This window comes from Nycticebus coucang, chromosome 15, assembly GCF_027406575.1.
Source record: "Nycticebus coucang isolate mNycCou1 chromosome 15, mNycCou1.pri, whole genome shotgun sequence".
Classification (NCBI taxonomy): domain Eukaryota; kingdom Metazoa; phylum Chordata; class Mammalia; order Primates; family Lorisidae; genus Nycticebus; species Nycticebus coucang.
Window position 1 is genome coordinate 40,270,931 of NC_069794.1, and position 13,298 is coordinate 40,284,228.

The window sequence follows — 13,298 nt, forward strand, 5'->3', positions numbered from 1 at the left end:
TGTGATTTTTCTATCGCCACATTTTATATATCTCAGATTTGTTGTCATAAATAGCCTGTGAGCATTTCCAAGAAACCAGTCATGACTTACTGTTCTCATGTATTCCATTCAGACCTTCCATGCACAGAGTTGTTTATTCAGACACCCTGTGCACTTCGCAGGTGCTGTAGTAGGGTTTATGCTAACTACTGAGTAAACAGATCAAAGACAAAAAATATCTGTCCTTAGAAACTCATAGGCGAGTGGGTATGATAAAAATCAACATGCAATGAAAATCAAGAGCGATCAATGCTCTGATAAAAGTACTACACAATGAGAGGAAGAAAACAAGCAATCCCCCAGACATATGCTGTTTTTAAATTGTTTTCTTCCAACTGAGGGAAAAAATGTTTTCCAAGTGTGGAAAATATTGAAAAAGAGCTTTTTCAGGCTCTAAGTTTCTGATAAAAGTTACTAATAGAAACAAAATCTGACTCATGAAAGTGATGAGAGGTTATGAATCAGGATGATAAATAATAAATTTCAAAGTAGGAGGATTGTATCACTGCCACACTCGGGAATGTTCAAAGAACTGCATAGGCCGAATATTCTAATAAGAGAAAGATCCAATAGCTCTCTTGGGTATCATATAATTCAAGCATGAAGCAGAAAATGCAGCCCCCTGGCTTTATTCGATGAACATTTACTGAACATTTACTTTATCTTCCATATACATGTGGCACTATTAGGTCCTTGGGCAAGGGAGGGGAATCGCCACAATGAATAATAAATCATTCCTGACTTTGAGTACGGAACAAAGACAAATGCACTAATATGAGCCATAGAAGTCATGATAAATACTTTAGAATTAGTATGTATCAGCTAAAGAATTTTAAAGATTATTTTTATCTAGATGATCATAAAAAGTTTGCAGAATAGAATGTTTTAGAAGTACTACTTGTGGGATAGGCAATTTTTAGTAGCCTAGGATTAAGTGGGTAACAAAATTACCTGTGCCTATGAGACACAGTAAAGTACAGGATTTCAGAATTTGGGAGTTTGGGGAGGTTTTCTAATTCAAGCTCCTTGATTGGCAGATGAGAAAACTAGAACTCAGAAAAATACAGTGATTTACGTAAGGAAAACCCAGTGAACAAATAGGTGTCATAAGACCATTACTCACATTTCCCATTGGCAAGTCTGGAGCTTTTCCCGTTATTTTCCTCTTTTACTTCCTCTGGTGATGAATTCACAAATACACAATTTTTCATGAGCAACCAGTTCAATTTTATGTACTCAAAGTCTGTTCATAGGTTATGAAAACTCACAACTTACAACTTATAAAATAAAATAGTCATAAAACGTTAAGACTGCCGACTCAATTTTTCAAATATATTATACTCAAGAATCACATAACACAGGTTTACCAATTTTGAACTACACTCCATGGTGACCACTATTAGCTCTGATTTATAATAAGGATTTGCTTCTTCTCAAGGCAATGAGAGCAAATCCACACACAACTTCTAAGTCCATCTTGTTCCACGCAATGTAAAGCTGAGGATTAGCCAATGTAATGTGGCATTCTTCTGCTGTCTTGTGCAATGTGAATTGAAATGAATTGAAACAAATAGACCTAATGTATCATGGAACACATGTTAAGTGGCTGAGAGTTTATGGCTTACCATACAAAAGGTAGGTAGAGAAAATAAGCTCTTAGGACAAATAATTAAAGCATCATGATTTGTTTTTGCCTTCCTGAGCCCTCTTAGGTCTAATAACTTTCAGTTGATTTGCTTATATTTGTTGCTAGATGTCCTGCCAATACCATCTCTGGGTACTAATCACAGGGACACAGGCAGGCGTGCAAAAGGCATTTTTAGATGTAGTTCTTTAATAGAATTAATTTACAATGTCATATGTATCACATTATACATTCAGAGTAGTCTATTTCTCATTGAATTGAGTAATTTTTCAGAAAATTGTCAACTGTCATTAAGTTTTAAATGAGAATGCATTGCTAAATATCCTTTACCATTCATCTTTCTTCCTTTATGTTTCTTGATTAAACATGATTAAACCAAGTTAACATCTGTTGTATGGCTTATTTTCTCAATCCACACCTTTTAAAATGTAAAAATTATATTAATATGCTTCATATTTTATTGCTTGTTTTTAAATTCTTAATTAGTGTCCTTTTTTTTTTGAGACAGAGTCTCACTTTCTCAAAGTTGGTACTATGACACAGAGTGCTGTGTCATCATAGCTCACAGCAACCTCAAACTCTTGGGCTCAAGCTATTCTCTTGCCTCAGCCTCCCGAGTAGCTGGGACTACAGGCACCCACCACAAAACCTGGCTATTTTTCAAGTTGAAATGTCTTGCTCTGGCTCAGGATGGTCTTGAACTCATGAGCTCAGGCAATCCACCTGCCTCGGCCTCCCAAGTGCTAGGATTGCAGGCGTGAACCACTGTGCCTGGCTAGTGTTCTATTTTTTTATATTCCCTTATAAGTAATTATTTTATTTAATAATGGAGAAGCATTGTACTCAATTTTGATATGAGTACAATTAATGACAATGAAGGTCTTGGAGGGGGGGAGGAAAAGCAGAGAGAGGGAAGGAGGGAAGGGGTGGGGCCTTGGTGTGTGCCACACCTTCTGGGGGCAAGACATGATTGCAAGAGGGACTTTACTTAACAAATGCAATCAGTGTAACCCAGCTTATTGTACCCTCAATGAATCCCCAACAATAATAATAATAATAATAATTATTATTTTTCTTTTCATTCTTGTTATTTAAATTTCTGTGTATTTATAGAAAATATAGACCGAGAAATGTCAAATTAGAGAAATTTACTGAAGCTTACTTTAAGATTACCATGTATTTGCATATTTTTATAACAATTCCACTGGTTCAGAAAAATCAACAAGAAAAGTATATCGTCTGGTTATTACATAAGTTAGAAGTGTTCTAGCTATTAAATATATATTAATGATTTTACTTCTTTACTTTTGTCTAACTTTTCCTGCAACCACAAAAGATAACATTCTTCTATTTTCAGATTTGTTTATTTTGATGCTATTATATTACGAATAGTGCTACATTATCAGGTGTTGATGTTTGCAATAAGTAATCTCTCTAAAATAAATTAAAGAAGATGATCATTTTTATTTGATTTTGGAATATATTACATTAGTTAAATATTTGGTAAATAAATATTTATTATATATATGTGTAATTGACATTTTATTTATTTATAATAAATGTTGCCTATAAACACATTTACTATGAATGCTTTTTTATGAAATACATAAAAAACGTTCACTTCTGTGTAGGTTTGCTTTGAATTCTAAGACATGATTTGTCTTTATTTTTATTTTTTAATAAATAATGCATCAAGCTTCGGTAACACACATTAGAAAAAAGGAATATTATTTGCTTAGTTATGTTTTCCTTTTCCAAGGATAATGACTTAAAGAAATTCATAAAAGGGTGGCATATCTCCAACTGTAAGCAGAACAACAGGAAAAAAAAAAAAAAAACAATGTAGATTGAAGAATAGTAAAATATGACCTGGGTTTGTCACTCTGGCCTATACACTATGGTATTTGAGTCATGAATTTTACTCTATGAATTCTGAGAAAGAGAAAACTTTCAGTTATCCAAATAAATGTGTCTGTGAGAGAAACAAGCAAACAGATAAATGAGTGAACAGTAAATAAACCTATTTTCTCAGGAAAACTAAAGCTGTTCTTCGTATCCACACAAGAGGGGAATTAATCTTAAGGTGCCCTAAGTAGGAGGGCATAGAATGAAGATGTGTGGTTGTATGAGGAATGTTATTATATTTATAGTGTATTTTATGGGATTCTTTTTTAAAGCATACTTCAATATAACTCGATTAACTCAGATCAAAGTAAAAGCCACAAAAAGCAGGTTTATGTGAATCTTATACTGTATAATCATATATGAACATGAGGGTCCTGCAAAGTCCTCTGGTCAGAAAAATGGTCTACCAACAAACAAAAACAAAAACAAAAAACCCAAACACACAAAATTAAACAAACAACAACCAAAAACAACTCCACCTAGTCTAGGTTTATAGACAGAGAGAACTTGATTGCCCAGGGCTCATTCAGAATCTGTGTCTCCAAAGCCACCTCCTCTAGCCTCTTCTTTCAGGTAGCATTGCCAGGAAATCTCTCCAAGTCAATTTCAGGTTTTTCCAGAAGGGAATTACCAATTCAATTCTTGGCCAAAACAACATTGGTATAAGTAATCTGGACTGCCCTATCCTTAGAATGCTTACTTGGTGACCAACACCCTGAGAAAGAAGTTTAGGGATCGCCCTGGAAAAATACAAGTAAGGAAGTGCTACAGATAGCTTCGTGCCTGACAGTAGGGAGAAATCAGTTTAGGTATAAAATCGTGATTGCTTCAGGGTTTTGCTTCCTTTTTAAGTTTATTTACTCCTAAAATGCTTATATTGAAATCAGATTGATTTTTTCAAGTAGACATTTCCTAAAGAGTAGAAAAACACCCCCTTAATGCACTTTGACTTAAGAATGTAAGATGTGATTTTTCAGAAGAAAGAAGAATTGGCAGAATTATGAGCAGTTTCCCAATTCCTGTAAGAATACATGGAAATCAGCTGTTTGTGTTTCTGACATGCACACATGAGCCATGGTTATTGGTTTGACCGAATGCAGGTCAGATATCAGGCAGGGGTTTTTGCTAAGCCCATAGTAAAAGATGAAGTTCTGCTACAGTGATTTTGTGATTTATTGTATTTATTTATTTTTATTTTTTTATTATTTTATTTTATTTTATTTTGAGACAGAGTTTCACTATTATCACCCTTGGTAGAGTGCTATGGTGTCACAGCTCACAGCAACTTCCAACTCTTGGGCTTAAGTGACTCTCTTGCCTCAGCCTCCCAAGTAGCTGGGACTACAGGCACCTACCACAAAGCCTGGCTATTTTTTGGTTGCAGTTATTGTTGTTTAGCTGGTCCTGGCTAGGTTTGAACACGCCAGCCATGATGCATGTGGCCGGCACTGTAACCACTGTGCTATGGGCGCCGAGCCTGTATTTATTTTTATTCTTACTTTTTTTGCATGGCCAGTTTAACACTTTAAAAATTTTTAAATGTTATGGGTATAATAGGTTTATGTGATGTTTTGAATTTATTAAATTAAATAAATTAAATAATCAGGGTATGTATCACCTCAAGTATTTACCATTTCTTTGTCATAAGAATATTCAAATTCCACTCTATTGGTTATTGTTGATTATAGTCATTTTGTTGTGCTAACAAATATTATTCATTCTATGTAACTAACTATATTGGTTCACCTGTTAACCACCCATACATTATATTATCCATCCATCCCCACTACCCTCTAAACCTCTGGAACTATCAGTCTACTCTCTGTCTCCATGAAATCAATTGCTTTATTATTTAGCTCTGCCTTGTGAATGATAACATGCAAGATTTGTCTTTCCGTGCTTGGTTTATTTCACTTAATGTTCTCCTTTTCTATCCATGTTGTTGTAAATGGCAGGATTGCATTCTTTTATGGCTATGTAATATTCCATCGTGGGTATGTACCACAGTTTGTTTATACATTAGTCTATTGATAGACACTTAGGAGAATTCCAAATCTTGACTATTGCAGAACAGTGCTGCAATACACAGGAGTGTAGATATATTTTTGATGTGCTGAATTAATTTGGGTGAGGAAATATCTAGCAGTGAGATTGCTGGGTCATATGATAGTTCTATTTTTAGTTTTTTGAGGAGCCTCCATAGTAGTTAGTAGTTGCACTAACTTATGTTCCCACCAACAGTATATGAGGGCTCCCCTTTTTCCACATCCTTGCCAGTAATTCATTAGTGCCTGCCTTTTTGATAAAAACTACTTTAAAAGGATTGAGATGATATCTCATTATAGTTTCGATTTTCATTTCTCTGATAATTAATGATGTTGAGTATCTTTTTCATAAACCTGTTGGCTGTTTGAATGTCTGGGACCTAATGTGAGGTGTTAGGTCATGAGGGCAGATTCCCTACAAATGTCTTGATGTCATCCTTGTGGTAATGAATGTTTTTGCTCTTTTAGGTCCTGTAAGAGTCTCATGAGAGCTGGTTGTTTTTTTTTGTTTTTTGTTTTTTTTTTAACAAGAACCTGGTACTTTCTCTCTTTCTCTTGCTCCTACTCTCATCATGTTATCTCTGCACATTGGCTCCCCTTCACTTTCTGCCACTTTCTGTGGAAGCAGCACATGGAGCCCTTACAAGCAACACCAGCACCATGCTTCTTTTAAAGCCTGCATAACTATGAGCCCAATAAACCTATTTTCTTTATAAATTACTCATCCTGAGTTATTCCTTTATAACAACACAAATGAACTAAGACATCCTGTTTCCTGTTTGAGTGTCAAATTGATTTTAGATATCAATATGCGGATGCTTGGTGCAGTCAGTATTCTGGGGCTGTCACAGCTTCCACGCCTTCTTAGGAAAGAGAGCTAATGTACACATGTGCACACACGAATGCATGCACACACACACTCATCCAAATACCATCTTCTGACTCACTTAATGGCTTTTGGGCAGATTTATACAGGAAAAGAGAGATGACACAAGGAATGGGAGAAGTGGAAGAGAAAAAGAAAATAGAATAAGAGATGAGGAAGAGAAAGAGACTTTACATTATAACCTGGAGAAATACTGCTATTGCTTTCACAGTTTTTTATGTTTTTGTTCATGCTTTGAGATTAGATCAAGTTTCAGGATTTCTTAATTTTATATGTCTTTCTGTTATTCCAAAATTATTGGAGAACCAGCCCCAAACTTCACAGTAGTTCTTTCCCAGTGCTTGGCAGAGATGGGAGAATGAAGGAAAATGAAGACAGACACGGATTTAAAGTTTTAAGACCATGACTGAGGGTTCTTTGCTCCTTTTTGTGAGGCTTCAGCAAAGACTAAGACTCTGGGCTAGCTGTGTATTTGTTTTATATAACTAGTTGGGGAAGGCCAAAATCTTTACATCATAATTCTTGCTGAGCCTGCATTCCCGAATTAAACTATCTTTTAAACTAGCTACGTTAGACTGATTTACTTTTTACTTTTATTGCTCTAAAGCAGGGGTCCTCAAATTACTGCCCACAGGCCACATGAGAATGTGATTGTATTTGTTTCCTTTTTGTTTTTTTACTTCAAAATAAGATATGTGCAGTGTGCATAGGAATTCGTTCATAGTTTTTTTTTTTTTTTTTAAACTATAGTCCAGCCCTCCAATGGTCTGAGGGACAGTGAACTGGCCCCCTGTTTAAAAAGTTTGAGGACATCTGAGAGTCTAAAGTATTTATGATCTTAATACAAACAGAACATGGGACAAGAAACATAGTCCAGGAGCAGAATGTCAGAGAAGACCCCAATTAGGCCATGCACACAAATCACAGGCATGGCAATTAACACTGTGGAAGCCTAGTGCTTAGACAAACTGATGCTTCTGACCATATGAAGATGAAGAAGAAAGGAAATATTTTTCCTTATCTAGTCTGGAGCAACTATTGCTGTCTTTAACAAAGTTTAAACATTCTGCATTCCCTAACTTCACAAAAGCACTCACTCTCCCTAAGAAGGAGCCCCATCCCAGCATCCCAATAAGCCTTACCTGCTCAGTGATCTTCTGCAGCAAGTTGTGCTGGGGTAGGGGTAAAGTTTCAGCAAAATAGTTTAAGTTTTCAAGGGGCAAGGCCTTCTGTGGTGCATTTTGCACCAGGCTTAGGGTTCCTCTGATCCACTTCTCTCCTGCCTCTATTCACTTTTGCCCATCATCTGCAATCATTTTCTTAATTCAATTCCTAACTTAATTACACTAATAATTGAATATTAGTTTTAAGCTTATTAAACCATTATTACTAACAATGCAAGCACATCAAGATATGACTCTTCTCTTAAGTATTACCACCATGCACCCACACAGAATCATTTATGAAAAATGCATGCTTACTTCTCTATTTTTCAATTATTTATTTATTTTATTATTATTATTTTTGAGACAGAGTCTCACTGTCACCCTGGGTAGAGTACCATGGCATTATAACTCACAGCAGCTTCAAACTTGCTTTGGCCTCCCAGAATGCTAGGATTACAGGTGTGAGCCACTGCACCTGGCCTCTTCTACATTTTGATGGCTTCCTTTTTTCTAATATGTGGGTCGTAGAGTTATTAGTATTTATGTGCTCCTTATTTTATCCCATTTATCTATTTATCTTCATCACTGTAGTTTTATTATAATCCTTGATATTTTTTAGCAAAGCTCCTTCCACTTTGTTCTTATTGGCTGTTCTTGGTTCTTTGAATTTCTCTGTACATTTTATAATTAGTTTCCAAGAATACTCTTTAATTCTGTGGAGTAACATTTTTTTATTGAAAAAGTCATTTTATCTTTATCTTTCAGATATATTCTCTGAGTATAGGACTCTAGGGTGATAGTCATTCTCTCTCATCATTTAAGTATACCACCACTGCATTTATATTTATTTTCGTTGAGAAGTGTGTTAGGATAAACTATATAGAATAAACTAAGTGTATGAGACAGGTTATACCTCAGTGATAAGCAATCTCATCCTCAATTCTTAAAAAAAAATTTCTCACTCACAGTACACGTCATTTAACTCCATACAATTCTCTCTCTATCTTTTTAACAATGAGAAATATACAGCTTTATTTCATAATCTGTGAAAAGTCATATTCTGGCAGAATGATGCATTCCTTTCTCAGCAGAAAGCGAACAATGTGTCTGAAAAGCCCCTTTCCAAGATTCAGAACTGCAAAACTCTGAGTTTACATTGTAAAGCTGGGCTCTTGCTGTGTGGCAGTTGGTCTCTGTGGTCTTTTGCCCTCCTCCAGCAACACACTCTGGCTGGCTGTGACCCTTCATGTAACAATAGATAGGAAGTTTAAAGCAATTTTACCTGGACAGGGCTGCCCTGACAGATTGACCCTTTCCCTCCTACCAAAAGGAGTTCATAGAATTAAGAATATTTCTGAAAAACAGATTCTACAGTAAATTTAGCCTCCATTAAGTCTGCTAAAATCAAGGTTATGCTCCACTCCATCGTGGACCTAGGAGGCACTTCTTGAGGATTTATAGATGTCTGGTAAGTGGTATTAGATACTGCAATGAGATCAGTTTTGTTGTTGCAGAGCTGAGGTCTGGAATTTTATTTTCTAATTTCCTATGCAAAGAAAGACCAGTAATTAAGCCACACTCACTCCTTGGAAAAAACTCTGTTGTATTAGTACTTCACCATTCATCAGCTTGTAGTAGAATGTATCACCCCTTTAATTTATAGAACATGTGAATTAATTTGGACAGAGAGGGTAGGCTTCCCTGTCTGCCTCTCAACAAGCAGCCATCTTTATCAGTCAATGGTTCCAACCATCATAATGATCTACATTCTTCAGAGAAGCTCTCTCCTGAAGTCACTTAGCAAATCACAGTGACCAATTTGTAACCAAAACAGAATACGGTGGCCTACACAATCTAAAAATCTGTTCTGCATATTTCCTTTAAAAACATCATTGAGAATACAAAGAAAGTCCCTTTTTTGTTTTTTTGCAGAAGCATTACAAGAAAGCATGTCTAAAAATCACAGAATTATGCATGCACAAAAGTAGATACGCATGCTCACATACACAGAGTTGGGATCAAAGATCTTATTTAATATATAGTTGGGGGAACACAGAAAAATGCTGGCAAGAGAATATATGGAGATGGGATCAGCTGAAGATGTTGGAATGTTATAGTAATATCATGGAAGTGGTTCTTGATCTAAAAAAAGGGGGGGTGGACAAGCAGAGAGAATGGTTAGTCCAGGCTACTATACAGAGGTTCAGTGGCCATGCATGAGTTAAAGATAGTAGAGGCCAGTTTACTGTATGAAATGTTATATTATGGAGTCGTCACTGGAAGAAGGATGGACTTGCATGGTCCAGGGGAGAAGTATTTGCTTGGCAGGACAGCTCCATAGTCTGGTGTCTTTCCAGGATATCAGGGACTCACAGGATTCTTGAGTTCCATCTGACTGAGTGCTGGTGACGGACCAGCTATAGGGACTTTCTCCAGAGCCAATGCTTCTTGAGGTTGAATGGATTCCTGATCAGGTGAGCCAGCTCATGCTGGCAAATGGTATGTAGCCCATTCCTTGTAAAAAGTATTTGAAGGCCTCAGTGAGATACCCAGGCTGAACTACTTGAGGCAGTCCTCCACAGTCTGCCATCATTAACAAAGTTGTATTTATGGGGTTCAGGCAGGAATGCATTCAGCCACAGCCTCAACTACAGGGGAACTGTCCCCTACCACCAGTAAAGTTGAGCATTAATGTTTTTAATTTGTTAATATTTTGGCCCAGAATGGGTCTTTCAATCTCCAGGTCTTTGCATCCATTATAGTAACTCCAAAAGTGCTGTAGGTCTTCTTGGTTGGTATCTTGGGCAATATGTAGTCTGTAGGTTTAAATCAGGTCCAGGTTGGCCTACAACTCTTCCTGCCCAAATGATGAGCCAAGATAATGTCCACAAGATTGGTTGTCAAGCCTGAGGTTTTGGAAGGTTATACCCAACCTATAACACAAGAGTCAGCGTTAATGAGCACAGGGACTTCCACAAGCTCTGGATGACTGAGCGCAAATCTGCTGAAGATGTAAGCTCCAGCTCCCACTCCAATCCCAATGATTTTAAGATTTAAGTGGGTAAGGACAGGAGGCAGTATTTTGGCCAGCTCATCCACTGCGGGAGCTGGAGCTCTCACATTTTGGCCAGCTTTTCCACTGGTACCCTGTTGGAAAAGGGGGACCACCTTCCTGCTAGCCTGGGGCTTCCACATGACAGATAACAAAGTGCATGGTGATCTCTTGTATATACCCAAAGTTAAAGAACTCATTGAAGCAGGATTTATGATTGAAGCCAGTGTCAAGATATGCCAGTATCACTGTTCTGTTTCCCTTTGGTAAGCCTCTTACTGTGATGTGGGCCAAATTATGTGTTTTTTTCTACATGTGTTCCTGACAAAGTCCTGGAAGTTTTGTTTACCATTCTAAGGCACGCGCACCAGCTGTCAGTGAAGTCCTCTATACCACTCTCAACCAGGAACTGATCCCTCCAGAGTCTTGAATGTCCCTAACATCTGTGACAAGAGAAAGAAAACGTACGTGTGTGTGTGTGTGTGTGTGTGTGTGTGTTCTGCTTCAGTCCCTTCATTTTCGTTTTCAGGGTGGTTCACTGCAGTTGTGATGATTGCCATTAATAGAAGCAACTTATTTTATTTCTAATTTTCTGTAGGCAAAGATATTGAAACCTATTTTTTGATAACCCAGTGCAATGCAGATAAAATTAAATTTTCTGAAAAAGTATTAAGTCAAATATTAATGTATGTTCTATAGCTTCATCTTAATTTGTTTCTGTGCTTCATATAACATAACTAAAGTTTCTAATTTGAAGTATGTAATTTATTGACTAAAAAGGAAGTGAACTCTCCTTATTTCCCCTTACTTAGACCTTCCATTTTTACCTGTTCTTAGTTCTTAAGTGTTGTCCAGAGTATGTTTTCTAGAACTAATCATGAAACTTATTTGGATAGCTATTTGTAGAGTTTTTAATCTGTAATAAAATAAATGCCTGACTATTACTGTAAAACTACCCCAAAGTCCCTAAATTTTATCCTACTTCATATTTATGCTTAAGTCACAATTGCTTTTTCAACTGAAATAATATGCTGTTGGTCAATAAACATTGGGATTCTTGGCATCTTACTGCTGTACTTGTATCTTGCCAGATAGTCTCTTTCTGGTGTTTCCACAGTTAGTTTTCCTTAATCAGTATATACTTCTGATTTTGTCATTCCTGAGTTGCTGTTTATTACATTCTCCACTTCTGAAAACACTCTTCCCATCATCTACCATTGTGAAAGTCATCTAATACTATGGAGAATGTTCACTCTTTTATCAGGGCACTGATTAAAGTATTTAATATAAGATCTAGGATCATCCCTCCTGTGTTTAAAAAATATGCCTCTTTAGTTTGACACTGATTAAAAGCTATGTAAAAAAGGAATAATTTGTCTTTGATGTCTAGGAACGAGTGAAAAATTATAGTTTTTATTTTGCTCTAATCATGAAGATATTTTATGGAAGATATTTTATGGAATATTTTATTTTATTTTATTTTAGGTTTATTTAATATAAATACCTATAGTAGTGTATTCCAATAAAGTGATTTATTTCTATTACTGTTACTTTGTCATAATGTAATTACTCAAAGTGTAATCCAAGTATAAATCAAATTAATTAATACCATAAAACAATAGATCTGACAATTCCAATTTTTACAACAATCATAATCAATAATACGAAAATGAGAAAACAAATGAAAGCACAAAACCTGCCTCTGTCTAAAGTAAACACAAGCAATCCAGAAAAAGTCAGTTATAATGCAAACTTGATTTATTCAGCAGGTGACATTTTATTATTACATGTGCTTAACTACATAAAATGAATAGTAATTTTAAACAGAGTATTTGAAAATAAAGATGCAAAGTATCAGTAAGATGGGGTGTTATTGTCCATGTTCCTAACTGTCAGAAAGAGGGAAGGAAGGAAAGGAGGGAGGAAGGGAGAGAGGAAGGGAGGGACAGAAGAAGGGAGGGAAGGAAGGAAAGAAAAGGGAGGAGGGAGGAAGGAGAAAAGAAGAAAACAAAAACTCATCTAGGACCTTGAATTCTGAACCTATGATGAAACATGTTTCATGTTTAGCTATTGTATAAGTGATTTTTCTTTAGATTCTCAATAAATTTGGATTACTAAAATAATATTATTTACCAATAGAAGACATTTTATATAAAAGCCTATGTATTATTTAAGGAAATGACAATAATTTTCCAAAAGAAGGACTTATATGAAATTTCACTAAGTAGACCTGAGCAACTTATAATTATAATTCTATTTTCTAGTTATGCAAAAGTGAACATTTTCTGAGTTATTTTGGTTTAAATTTAATCATGCCCCAATAAAAAAGAAACAAAAAAGCACCAGTGCAGGATATGATTAACAAATACTTATCAATTATCCTGTTTTCTGTAAAATAAGACATTCTTCATTCAATCAAGTGTTTTCTATTCTAATACAATTTGAGGTATCATTAATGACTGAATTGGTGTTTCACTCTAAAAAAAAACACCCTCAATATTTTTAAGGATTCTTTCATAGTGTCTTTTGTTTTGTTTTATGATATTATTTTAAGCCACTG

General features: G+C 35.7%; 1 pseudogene; it reads right to left on the reverse strand.

Moving 5' to 3' along the window:
• Positions 1 to 9,959: 9,959 nt before the first annotated feature.
• Positions 9,960 to 11,090, reverse strand: LOC128566429 (protein NDRG3-like; annotated as a pseudogene).
• Positions 11,091 to 13,298: the final 2,208 nt, after the last annotated feature.